This window comes from Gopherus flavomarginatus, chromosome 2, assembly GCF_025201925.1.
Source record: "Gopherus flavomarginatus isolate rGopFla2 chromosome 2, rGopFla2.mat.asm, whole genome shotgun sequence".
NCBI classification, from domain to species: domain Eukaryota; kingdom Metazoa; phylum Chordata; order Testudines; family Testudinidae; genus Gopherus; species Gopherus flavomarginatus.
The window spans coordinates 222,008,602-222,022,403 of record NC_066618.1 but is presented as its reverse complement, the minus strand read 5'-3'; the positions used below and the strand labels follow the sequence as shown (position 1 = coordinate 222,022,403).

The window sequence follows — 13,802 nt, the reverse complement described above, 5'->3', positions numbered from 1 at the left end:
GAATTGGTGGGAGGAAGAAGTCAGGAGGAAATCTGTGTGTGTTAGATTTACTAGCCTGATTTTGCATTCCCTCTGGGTGAAGAGGGAAGTGCTTGTGTTTCCAGGACTGGAAATAGAGAGAGTGGACTCCCTCTGTTTATATTCACGGAGTTTGCTTCTGTGTCTCTCTCCAGGAACACCTGGAGGCGGGGGGGGGGGGGGAAGGGAAAAGGTTTATTTCCCTTTGTTGTGAGACTCAAGGGATTTGGGTCTTGGGGTCCCCAGGGAAGGTTTTTGGGGGGACCAGAGTGCCCCAAAACACTCTAATTTTTTGGGTGGTGGCAGCTTTACCAGGTCCAAGCTGGTAACTAAGCTTGGAGGTTTTCATGCTAACCCCCATATTTTGGACGCTAAGGTCCAAATCTGGGACTAGGTTATGACAACCCCACAGGAGGTTCCTCTGGTTTGTGATCAACCGGCAACATTTCCAATTCGCGGTCCTCCGGTTCGGCCTATCTACAGCCCCAAGAGTGTTCACCAAGTGTATGGCTGTAGTCGTCGCCCACCTTCGCCGCAGTCATATACACGTATTCCCCTACCTGGACGACTGGCTTATCCGGGGGACTTCCGAGGCGCAAGTCCTCAGGCACATCTGCATTGTCACGAACTTGTTCGTAAGCCTAGGTCTACTGATCAATGTGGAGAAATCAACGCTGATCCCCACACAGAGGATAGAGTTTATCGGTGCCACCCTGGACTCCACTCTTGCCACAGCCTCTCTGCCTCCCTCGAAGTTCCAAACGTTGGCAGCCATCATACGGAGACTGCAAGCAGCGCCCCTAACCTCGGTGCGCACCTGCCTTACCCTCCTGGGCCACATGGCGGCCTGCACGTTCGTAACGAACTATGCGAGGCTCCGCCTAAGACCCCTCCAGTCCTGGCTCGACGCACAATACTGTCCGACCAGAGATCCAATCGACACGATTGTCACAATTCCACAGGGCGTCTTGGACTCCCTCCAGTGGTGGCTGGACCCTTCCGTGATGTGTGCGGGGCTCCCATTCCATCCACCCCAACCCTCGGTGTCCCTGACAACAGATGCCTCCTCCCTGGGTTGGGGGGCTCACCTCGGGCTCTTGCAAACCCAAGGCCTGTGGTCACCTCGTGAACTAGCCCACCACATCAATGTCTGGGAGTTGAGAGCAGTCCGCCTTGCTTGTCAGACGTTCCGTCACCATCTGCAGGGCCGTTGTGTCTCGGTGTTCACCGACAATATGACGACCATGTATTATATAAACAAGCAGGGCGGCACGAGATCCTCCCCCATGTGTCAAGAGATCTTACAACTCTGGGACTTCTGTATAACCCATTCTATTCACCTCATCGCGTCCTTTCTCCCAGGGGTCCGGAACGTGCTGGCGGATCATCTCAACAGGTCCTTCCTGTCCCACAAATGGTCCCTTCGCCCGGACATTGCTCTTTCGCTCTTCCAGAGGTGGGCGTTTCCCCGAATGGACCTCTTTGCATCCCGCGGGAACAGGAAATGCCAGATGTTCTGTTCCTTTCAAAGCCTCTCACCAGGTTCGGTGGAGGACGCCTTCCTTGTTCCGTGGACGACGCACCTGCTCTATGCCTTTCCACCGTTTCCGCTCATCCACAAGGTCCTATTGAAGGTGCACAGAGACAGGGCCCGCTTGATCATGATAGCTCCAGCGTGGCCTCGGCAGCACTGGTACTCCATGCTGCTGGACCTTTCCATAGCCGACCCTGTCCCGCTGCCCCTTCATGTGGACTTGATCACTCAGAACCATGGCAAGCTCCGTTACCCAGACCTTCAATCGCTCCACCTCACGGCGTGGCTCCTGAGTGGCTGACCTGGTCTGAGCTCTGTTGCTCTACCCCAGTGCGGCAGGTGCTCCTGGGCAGCAGGAAGCCTTCCGCTAGAGCGACGTATTCGGCCAAATGGAAGCGCTACACCTGCTGGTGCGTGGAACGGAGTTTCCTTCCCACCGAGGTCTCCATTGCTCAAATCTTGGACTACATCTGGTCTCTCAAACAACAGGGCCTGGCGATATCATCTCTCCGGGTTCACCTGGCAGCCATCTCCACCTTTCACCCAGGGGGGGATGGCCGCTCGGTGTTCTCTCACCCTATGGTGACTAGATTCCTTAAGGGCTTAGAGCGTCTCTACCCCCAGGTTCGCTGCCCTGCCCCTACCTGGGACCTTAACCTGGTTCTGACCCAGCTCATGTCCCCTCCATTTGAACCATTAGCGACTTGCTCCCTTCTCTGCCTCTCATGGAAGACCGCTTTCCTGGTGGCCATCACATCAGTGAGATGAGTCTCGGAGCATCGGGCCCTTATGGTAGATCCCCCGTATACCGTGTTCCATAGGGACAAGGTGCAACTGAGACCGCACCCAGCCTTCCTTCCCAAGGTGGTATCGGTTTTCCATGTTAACCAGGAGATCTTCCTACCTGTCGTCTTCCCAAAACCCCATTCAACTCGCAGGGAGCAGCAGCTACACTCACTGGACGTCCGTAGGGCGCTCGCCTTTTACATAGAGCGAACTAAGCCATTCCGCAAAACCCCCCAACTCTTTGTTGCGGTGGCAGAACATGTCAAGGGGTTACCCGTCTCCTCCCAGAGGATTTCTTCGTGGGTAACGTCCTGCATCCGCGCCTGTTATGAATTGGCACACGCCCCCCCGGGCCACGTGACTGCGCACTCCACCAGGGCTCAAGCCTCATCGACTGCTTTTCTTGCTCACGTGCCCATTCAGGAAATATGCCGGGCAGCAACCTGGTCTTCTGTCCATACCTTTGCTTCCCATTAGGCCCTGGTTCAGCAATCTAGGGATGACGCAGCCTTCGGCTCCGCCATGTTGCACTCTGCGACATCTCTCTCCGACCCCACCGCCTAGGTAAGGCTTGGGAATCGCCTAACTGGATGGATATGAGCAATTACTCGAAGAAGAAAAGACAGTTACTCACCTTTGTCACTGTTGTTCAAGATGTGTTGCTCATATCCATTCCACACCCGCCCTCCTTCCCCACTGTCGGAGTAGTCGGCAAGAAGGAACTGAGGAGCGGACGGGCCGGCAGGGGTATATATCAGGCGCCATAGCGGCGCCACTCCAGGGGACGACCTGCCAACCCACCGGAGTCGCTAGGGTAAAAATCTTCCGATGAACGTGCACACGTGGCACGCGCATGCCTAACTGGAATGGATATGAGCAACACATCTCGAAGAACAACAGTTTCAGAGGTGAGTAACTGTCTTTTTCTCTCTCGGGAGAGTCTGGGAGGGGGAGAGAGAAGGAGGAGGGAAGGTGAATTTTCCTCTCTGTTTTAAGATTCAAGGAGTTTGAATCACAGTAATCTTCCAGGGTAACCCAGGGAGGGGAAGCCTGGGAGAGGCAACGGTGAGGGAAAGGGTTTACTTTCCTTGTGTTAAGATCCAGAGGGACTGGGTCTTGGGGGTCCCTGGGCAAGGTTTTGGGGGGACCAGAGTGTACCAGGCCCTGCAATTCCTGTTTGGTGGCAGCACTACAAGTACTAAGCTGGTAATTGAGCTTAGAGGAATTCATGCTGGTACCCCATCTTTTGGACGCTAAGGTTCAGAGTGGGGAATTGTACCATGACACCTCCTGTATCACCCACCCACACACAAACATGCCGGGCTCAAGGAATTCTAATAGATAGTTGAGGAATGATTTCTCTTTACAAAAGCCGTGTTGGCTCTTCCCCAGTAAATTGTGTTTGTGTGTACCTGGTAATCCTGTTCTTTGCTATAGTTTCAACCAATTTGCCTGGTACTGAAGTTAGGTGTAATGGTTTTTATTTGGTAGGATCATCTCTGGAGCCTTTTAAAAAAATTGTCACATTGGCTACTCTCTAGTCATCTGGTACAGAAGCTGATTTAAAGGATAGATTATATACTACAGTTGGTAGTTCTACAATTTCACGTTGGAGTTCCTTCAGAACTCTTGAATACCATCTGGTTCTGGTGACTTATTACTGTTTAATTTATCAATTTGTTCCTAAACCTTCTCTACTGTGACACCTCAATCTTGGACGTTTCCTCAGATTTGTCACCTAAAAATGTCTCGGGTGGGAATCTCTCACATCTTCTGCAGTGAAGACTAATGCAAAGAGTTCATTTAGCTTCTCAGTTGCCTTATCTTCCTTGAGTACTGCATTAGAACCTCAATCATCCAGCGTCCCCACTGATTATTTGGCATGCTTCCTGCTTCTGATTTTGATTTTACTGTTGTACCAAAATTGTTTTCAAAACTGTATTTGTAGATTTCTTAACTTCTGATAATCTTGTCATTTCTACTTACTAGTTTTCTAGGAACCTCCACTGGGTTTCGAAGCAGCAGAATAGCATGTGGAAGTGCATATAAAGCTTACAAAGAATGCATCCAAATGCAGAAGTCCAAGTGTTCATAGCACACAACTTGAAAGCTTACAGCATCCAGCTTTTCTAAAACTATTCAAAAGCACTACTTGAAATTTAGGAGAGAGAAAGAAATCAAAAATTTTTGTTTTTCCAAAAAGTCATTGACGATTTCCACAAATGAAATTTCTTACTTTGCTACCACCCAAGAATTGGCAAAATATTCTCACTTAATTGAGGATCAGGTATCAAATCTCACGTGAATTGATGTAGATTCAGCAAGTTTATAAGTTAGCTGTTGATGGAGATGAAAAAGTGTCTTTTGAACCTTTAAAAAAGTGTTTAACTTCTGAAATCAAATCTTGCTTGCTACAGTGGAGATAATAGTAGCTCTAAAATGTCTGCACCATGTCAGTGGAGTGCTACCATAATCTTATTTCAGCAGTGTAAATTATTTCCAGTATGTTTCTTTAAAATTCCAAGAGTCATCATTGTTGCCACTATGTACATATAAAAACACTTTGAAGTTACTGGGCCACACCACTGAGCAGTTACATAGGCAAACAGTAGTATTGCCAAACCAAAGCACACAAAAAAAAGGAAGGCCCTAAACACTCATGATATTTCTTTAAAAATAAATTTTGGGTTCTTTTCATTTGTCTTCAGATTTCTGAGCCTGTAGAGAGCAATTGGTTATGTTTTCAAGCTTTTCTCAATTACCATGAAGACTAAAAGCTCTACTTTGTTCAGAAATCGCAGCTTTCATCTAATCTCTTGCTTCCAAAAGCTAGGGTTTAAGAAAAATGCCAAATTTTGCTTGACTTATGATAAAATTGTAAGAGTTGTCAGCAATGAAAAAGCATTATCAATTTTCTACTTATGGAGGGGAAAAGTGACATTTTTACATTGGCAAAACCAATTTGGGAATATAATTCACCCCAAATTTGTACTACACCTTTCTTTGAAAACAGTCTTCTCTCTTCCTTCCTGCCTGTCTCATTACTCCTAGTATGCCCTGGAAAACATGTCTCTTAATTTTTGCTAGGGCAACTGATTTACCAAAAGACCAGCACTAAGAATTTAAAAACTGGTTAAACTACTGCTTTCTTTTTAATAAACGTTTTGTGCTAATGCTACTATTCCCAATAGACGGAAATAATTACCATTTATTTTCATTAAGATAAATCAAGCTCCAGGAGACATCCTACTAAGGGAGCGATATTGATATAGCATTTGTCTGCTAAATACATAATACACCTCTATCCTGATATAATGTGGTCCTCCAGAGCCAAAAAATCTTACTGCGCTGTAGGTGAGACCGCATTATATCGAACTTGCTTTAGCCCCCCTGCTCCTTGTCCCCTGACTGCCCCCTCCAGAGACCCCCATCCCTAATCACCCCCAGGACCCCACCCCCTGACAGGAGCTCACTGGCAGTGGCGGGAAGCGGAGCAGCCTGGCCCAAGCCCGCTCCACTCTACCAGCTCCCAGCTGCAGCGCTCTGCTTTCCGCTGCCAGTGTGTGCGGGGAGGTTGGGGAAAGGACGCCCCTCATACTCACCTGTGGAGGGAAGCGAAGCGCTGTGGCCCCAGCCCGCTCCGCTTTCCTTGCCCCAGCCCCAGCCATGTTGCTTGGGGGGGTGGGAGGTTGGGGAAAGGTCCCACGCTCCCAGCAGTGGCGGAAGCAGACCAGCCTAGCCCAGCCCGCTCCACTCCACCAGCTCCCTGCCGCAGGTGAGTACGGGGGGGGCGCCCTTTCCCCATCCTCCTCACACTCACTGGCTGGGAAGCAGAGCACCTCAGTTGAGAGCTGACATGCTGATCTACCGGAGCTCTGCTTTACCATGTTGTATGCAAACCTGTGTCATATCGGGTCGCGTTATATCACGGTAAAGGTGTACTTCAATAGTATTTTATTTATATTATCCACAAGAAACAAAATTAAAAGAACATTAAGGTTATAAGTCAAGCACTCAAAAATTAGGAAATGCCAAAATGAAGGTTGCCTTTGCCATCTTAATTTGGCCTCTTCTGCATATGGGTTATTACATGGATTTTTTTCCGCGGGATCGCTACCTCATTCAGTGCTCAAAAGGGACAGCGCTCACTGAGCGGATATGCAATATCTCTGTTTTATCCACATTGTTCATCATGTGGCTTCGTGCATTACCGGTATTTACTGCTTTGATTATAGAATTTCCTTTATGAGCTTTTCTATGGTTCTCATCACTGTAATTCTGAGTGCTTCACAAAGACTAATGAATTTATTTTTAAAATACCGCATGACATGGTGGATTTGATTTAATCTTAGTCAGGAAGACACAATTGAATCATGGATTTCTACATAAAAGTGCATTCTCGTTGGTTGTGTTAACCTTAATACATATTCTTCATAACTCAGATGTAGGTTTAATTTTTAGAAGGTACACATTACACATTTTTAAGTGATTTATTTTGAAAATTTTTCAGATTAGTTTTACAGCTATATCAGAAAATGAATGATTGTTTGGTTATTTCATTTACCAAAGGTAATTGAAGCAGATATTTATGAAGTCACTGGGAGGTGAACTATCTGCAATTCAACAGGTTAATCATTAATATTTGGAGGATTTTCTTGCCATGCTGTATTAGGAGGAGAACATCACCAGACAGACATTTAAATTGTTTTATTTAACTAAAACAACAACGTTAAGTATTCTGGATTTTTTTCTTCAACAGCAAACATATATAATATTTTAACAAAACAAGCATATGAATTTTTGAATTTAAACATTCAAGTTTTTTTAAAGTCAGGTTTGTTTTTGTTAAAATTGTTAACTAAAATAGTTAAATGAAATATTTAAAAAAAATTAAATTGATTATGTCAGCCAACTTAAAATACTGGCTTCTGCAGCTAACTCAGTTGTCTTCATCTTCATTTTCCTGTTTGTTCATAATCTGGAAAAGAAAAACAAGCTTTCCTGCTTTTTCAGGTCTCAAACGATTTCTCAGTTTGGAATGAATTAGTCCAAAGGAAGAAAATATTCTTTCTACACCAGCAGAAGAAGCTACTGCTGTTAAAAGTGAGATTATCACTTCAACAGAGTCTGAATTCAAGTGCTTAAGTGACTTCCACCAGTTCACTGGTGTGACTTTCTTTAAAACATCATCAGCAAACATACATTTCTTGAATGCTTCACCCTTAGCTCTGAAGTTTATTATAGTTGGCATTATGGCTGGATGTCCATGTCATAGCCAACTCCTCTTCTTCAGCAGTTAAGGTTTGTCCGTAGTACTGAGTATATTGAGACTATTTACAAGAAAATGAGCTTAAGATAGTGCTTGTCCCATTCGTTTTTTTAATGCTTGCAATTTAACTCTGTCATTGCATATTTCTCTTTTTTAAGATCTCACTCAGTTCCTTCCAAATTTCAACAGTCAGCCATTTTTCCTGCATTTTGTTCAAGGCTGCAGAAATAGGCTTCAGGGTACTCGGCATGTGTTCAACATTTCTCTTAAGCCCAATGTTGAGAACTTTGGCTGTGACAGTGCCATCTATTTGTTGACGATTTTGTTCACAAACTGTCATCAGATTAGGCCAGTTCTTGTTATAGTGCTCAAAACAGTCCACTACTGAGTTCCATAACACGTCTTGTGGGAGAGTTAGCTTGGTTCCTCCCACTTTATATCCAAAGCGAGGAATTCAAAAACCAAAGTACATTACATTATTTGTAGCTTGTAGTGTTGGAATATATGAAGGTATCCAAGGAAGGAGCCATATGATCATGAAGAGAAAGACGGGCAGATTGGGAATATGGTGGGGCTTTGAAAGAACTGCTCTGAGATTCTTCTAGTGTAATCTCATCCCATGTTTACCAGAAAAATAAACGTTTTATTATAGGAGTCATGTTTTTAAAACATTCATTTTAACCTTGAGGGACTGACCCCTGAGGGAAAACTGATTTAAAAACAAGTTACTTGCTTAAGGGTAAAGAGTTGTCATTGAATTATTATTTCGTGTAATTGATTTTTACATTGGTTTCTTAGGGAAAAGTTTTCATCAACTGGAAAATCTTTTAAATACAAGATCAGGGAATTAATAGTCTCTGGAGATTACCTGAAAGGCTAGATACAAAAGCTTCAGACAAAGGAGAGAAGCTAGCAGGAAAAGCACCAGTTTGAACAGGTGGAATACGAAAGTGCTATTTCAAAGCTGACCACTTAAAGTAGTATTCCTTGGTATTTTAAAGAATATTAGAGGTAGAGTAACCATAACTTCAAACATGCTCCTGGTGAGAATCTGATTCTCACTCTTTAGTCTCAGACCTTCAGTGTGAGAATGGATGGGAACTCCCAAAACTTGAGGCTAAAACTTCTCAATGTGACTAGTGATTCTGAAACCTTCCCCATGGACTAAATCTCAATACAATGGGAAGGCTTGCATGCCCTATGACCCTGAGAACGGTGCTGGTGGCACTATGACACCTGGTATGGTGACCCATGCCAAACAAGAGCCAACCTAAAGGCAGTCCACTAACCCTCCTGTTTGGGGGTTGGGAGTGGGATAACACTCTCTACTTATGTTTTGTTTTTTGTTTTTAAGTTTTTATGGGGATATATGCTACTGTTTTTAATCAAAATGTTTTGTGATACAATGTCAAATACCTTACAGAACTTTATCAGCCAAACTTGAAATCTCAAAAAATATATCAAGTTAATTTGGCAAGATCTAGTTTTCATAAACCTATGTTGATTTTCATTAATTGCATTACCTTCTTTTAATTTTTTTAATTGTATCTTGTATCAGCCGCTCCATTATCTTGCCAGACATCAGTGTCAGGTTTATAATTACCTGAGTCATCCCATTTACCCCTTTTTAAATATTGGCACAACGCTAGCTTTGTTCCAGCCTTCTGGAACTTCTCCAGTGCTCCAAATCAACATTAACAGTCCAGTGAGCTCTTCCGCTAGTTTTTTGAAAACTTTGGGATGCAAGTTATTTGTACCTGGTGATTTGAAAATACTTTAGCATCTTCCGTTTGTAGTCTTTTAGAGATACTAGTGGAGTGGAATGGAATGAGTGTTATCACCATGTATTGAGGTTGTAGCCTCTGTTCCTCTCCTCCCCATGCGGAACAGAAATATTTATTTTAATAGTTTTACCTTTTCTGCATTATTATTGATAATTCTACCATTTCCATCTAGAAATGGACCAGTACCATTGTCAAGATTCTTTTTGTTCTTAAGAAGGATTTTTTAAAATATATTATTGTCCTTAACTCAGCTGGCCATGGATTCCTCTTTATGTCCCTTTGTTTCCTTTATCTTTTTTTTCTTTTACAATTTCTAGGTTCTGATTTATATTCATTACTATCAAGTTATCCTTTCTTCCATTTATTATATATTTTTTAAAAATGTATAGCTGCCTTCACTTTCCCTCTGTACCAGGTCAGTTTTTTAACCAGCAAGGCCATCTTCCTCAGTTATGGCATTGTGGCTTTTGGGGCATCTCGTAAGGTGTTCTTAAATGACTTCCAATTATCATTCACATTTTTCTGATTAAATTCTTCCTCCTAGCAGATTTGGCTCAAAATTGTTTTCTGCTTTATGAAATGGCCCTATAAAACACTAAGGGTATGTGTACGGGTAGTGATCGATCTATTGGGGATTGATTTTATCACGTCTAGCGTAGACGTGATAAGATCGATCCCCGATTGCTCTGCCATCGACTCTGGAACTCCACTGCCGTGAGAGGCAGAAGCGGAATCAAAGGGGCAGCGGTTGACTTGTTGCCATCCTCACGGCCAGGTAAATTGACCTAAGATACACTGACTGCAGCTACATTATTTGCATAGCTGAAGTTGCGTATCTTAGGTTGACTCCCCCCCCCGAGTGTAGACCTAGCCTACATGTCTGGGCTTTATTGGGCTTGCACATTATAAATATGATCAAAACTTGATTACTTGTACTTAAGCTGCCATTTATTTTTTAGTTCTGTGATCAGTTCCTCTTTATCTGTTAGGAACAAGGTCTAATAAAGAATTCCATCTTGTTGCTACACTTTTTGAGTTAGGATAGTATCATCTGTAATGTTTAGAAAGTCCCAGGATGTTTTAGTTCTGGCAGTGTGAGAGCTCTAGCAAATGTCACTCAAATTGAAGCCCCCCATGATTACACAGTTTTTGTCTTAAATATTATAGGTAGGTGCGTAAGGAGGTGGTCTTCCTTTTCCCTAGTGTCATTTGGTGGTCTGTAGTAGACACGAAATAATACCCCGTTTTATGCTTTGTCTGTGGAGCTATTGAACCATACCAGTTCAGACCAGTGGCCCATCTAGCCCAGTATCCTCTGTTCTGACAGTGGTCAATGCCAGATGTGGAGAAAATGAATAAGGAAGTGTTGTTTACAGCTTCTCTTAAGACAAGAACCAAGGATTACCCAATGAAATTCATAGGCAGTTTTAAAACAAACAAACGGAAGTACTTCATACAACACACAGTCAGCCTATGGAATTCATTCCCAGGGGATGTAGTGAAGGCCAAAAGCATAAATGGGTTCAAAAAAGAATTAGATAACTTCATGGAGGATAGTTCCATCAATGGCTGTTAGCCAAGATGGTCAGGGATGCAACCCGTCCTCTAGGTGTCCCTAAACTTCTGACTGCCAGAAGCTGGGACTGGATGAGAGGGGATGGATCCACTTGATAATTACCCTGTTCTGTTCATTCTCTTTGAAGCATCTGGCATTGGCCACTGTCAGAAGATAGGGTCATTCTTATGTTCATAAGCATTTTGAATTATCAGTGACTCGGAAACAGGTAAGGCAATTTTTGACATAAAGTGCCACTGACCTTACCCTTTTGCCTACTTGATCCTTCCTAAATAGGTTGTAAGCATTGATTTTAACATCCAATTTTGTGAATCATTCTGCTAGGTTTCAGTAATACAAATTTATACAAATACAAATAATAGATCAAATTTATGCTTCTGTAGTGTTGAACCCTTCTTTATTCTTTCAGAGAGAACCAAATGGCAAATGGTTTTCTTATCCCATGGGATGTATAGATTTTAAAAAAAATAAATCGTATCCTGAATTTGGATGAAAGGTCAATCTAAAAATTTTTCATTTTTTTTTAAATGGGTTCATCAAAACATTTCATTTGGATTTTGATGCTTTTAAACACTTTTCTAATGTAAATTAACTCTAAAATTTGAAACAATAGTAATTTTGACTTCTCAAAATGACCTCCTTTTGTTTAGAAGTCAAAATGGGAAATTTATAGAAACTCTTTTCTATTAGCAGTTTTGGTTTTGATGACCTAACGCTTTCTGATTGGGGGCGGAAAAATGTCAAAAATCCTGCTAGCTCTGCTGTGCAGGCCTTCATAACTTGACCCCCTAATGAAGAGGGATTCAAAATCCCACCTGGTTTTGTTAGGATGTTCTTTTTCTCAACTAGCCAAACTTTTATTTTTTATTCTTCCTTTTATGCGGATGTAGCCTTAAATTTTGGGTTTGCATTGCAGGTGACTTGTAGGCATCTGATCCCCTCTTTATTAAATTATAAAATGAAACAAACAAACCCCAAAACAAAATAAGTGACAAAAAACACTGATTATATGGCATTGACCTCTATCTTCCTTGCTTTCTAATGCAGTATGCATTACTGATCATTTTATTAAATGGACATGTTCCTTCAATTGCTTACCATCATCACAGGATTTTCACTCTTAAGGGAAAATTAATCACCTTGTTGTTCTGTATATTTGAAGGTATATGACAAAGGATTTTCTTTCTTCCTCTCAGGGTCTGGAGGTTTAATTTTTGAGTATGGAGTACAGAGCAACAGAGAAAAGAAATCAGGCTTACAGCAAAAAGGAAGAAGAGAAAATGTTGTATGTTGTTTTGCTTGTTTTGGTGGAATCATATGGTCAAAATAGCAATCAATAATTTTAAATAACCACTGCATTAAGACACATGAAGATGTATGTTTTAAATCAGTTATAAAGTGCTTGTGGCCTCTTGCCTTTTGCCACCTGGTTCCTGTATTGATCAGTCAATAAACACACATTGTCTTAAAGTTTGTTATACTTAGTACATGCAGATGTCAAAGAGGACTGAACAGTTTTATAGTAAAATGACATTGAAATGTCCAACCAGGAAAGAAGGAAATATGAAATTTAGCTTTCAGTCACGGAAAAATAAAATCCTTGTAGATGGATGGATGGAAATCAATCTATGTATCAATGGTCAAGATGCTCGGTTATGCTTTCTAATCTGAGGGGAGAGGCCCCTGAAAGTGGTGAATGTTATAAAGGCAAGATTTTTCAAAGCGCTTCCCTCCTCTGATGGTGCTTGTTTGATATAAAGGAGATGATGGGTTTGGTATTTGTGTACTGCCCATCATCACCTCTACCAACAAATTCATATGATGTGAATAATATGGACAGAATTCTCAATTGGTTTGCTTTGAAAATGGATTTTTAGCTGTTTTTAATGCAGTTTAACAGCTGGAAATATGAGTCAGTGCCACGTGATCAGCCAGCTTTCTGTGGACCAGAAAGTGTTCTGCGGGCCATAGGTTAGGAAACAATGTTCAAAAGCTTTTATGGGGGGCTCCTTATTAGTGATACTATGTTGCTATGCTGTAAGTAGTCAGTAGAGACATTTTTCAAAAGCATGAGTCTTTGCATGCTTGGCGTATATGAAAAGACAGATGATCTACTTTGCTACCGGGTATGAAAATTGATTTTCAAAAGGGATTTGTCCATCTACTTGTAGATTACTGAAGTCGTATGGATCGAGTTTAGGCTTATGCCTATTTAGAAGGCAACAGAACATTTTATCTTTCAGATTTGTGTGTCCTTCTTGCTTTTCTATTCAGGCCAAAGATAAGTATTATATGAGCTCTGTGTATATGGCTTTGATTACTGATATGAGAGCAGGATTCTTGGTTCTGTTACTGATGTGCTGTCGTCTTGTGTGAATCAGTTAAATTTTCTGTACCTGAGTTTACCAACTTGGAATGTCTCTAATAACTACTTCACAGCGAAACTGACTTTTAGTACAGCAGAACCCTGTTTAGCTGATCTAATTGGGACCGGAGCCAGATCGAATAATCAAAAGTTCAGATAATCCTGAAGAATGGGAAAGTGCGAGGCTGCAGCACTATTTGGAGACCCAGGAGATCACTCACTTCTGAACCTGTGTGTGCTGGTTCCTTGATTAATATGAAGAGCCAGATAATGGAGGATCCAGTAAACAGGATTCTACTGTAATTTGAGATTTTTCAATGATTGGTGTTCTATAATTGTAAAATGGCATAGCTGCTGTTTAATACTTCCACCTGGTGGTGAATGAACAGAGGTAAATCTTAGCATACCCTTACAAACAGTCAAGAAGTAGGAAACAGATGCTTTTGTGGGTTACATTTATTTCTCTTCTA

The 13,802-nt window shown here is 42.4% G+C and overlaps 1 protein-coding gene across 4 annotated transcripts in view; it reads left to right on the top strand.

The window, feature by feature from the left end:
- The window catches only part of B4GALT6 (beta-1,4-galactosyltransferase 6), a 57,107-nt gene that overhangs the window by 20,596 nt on the left and 22,709 nt on the right, over positions 1-13,802 (top strand). The window lies entirely within an intron of this gene.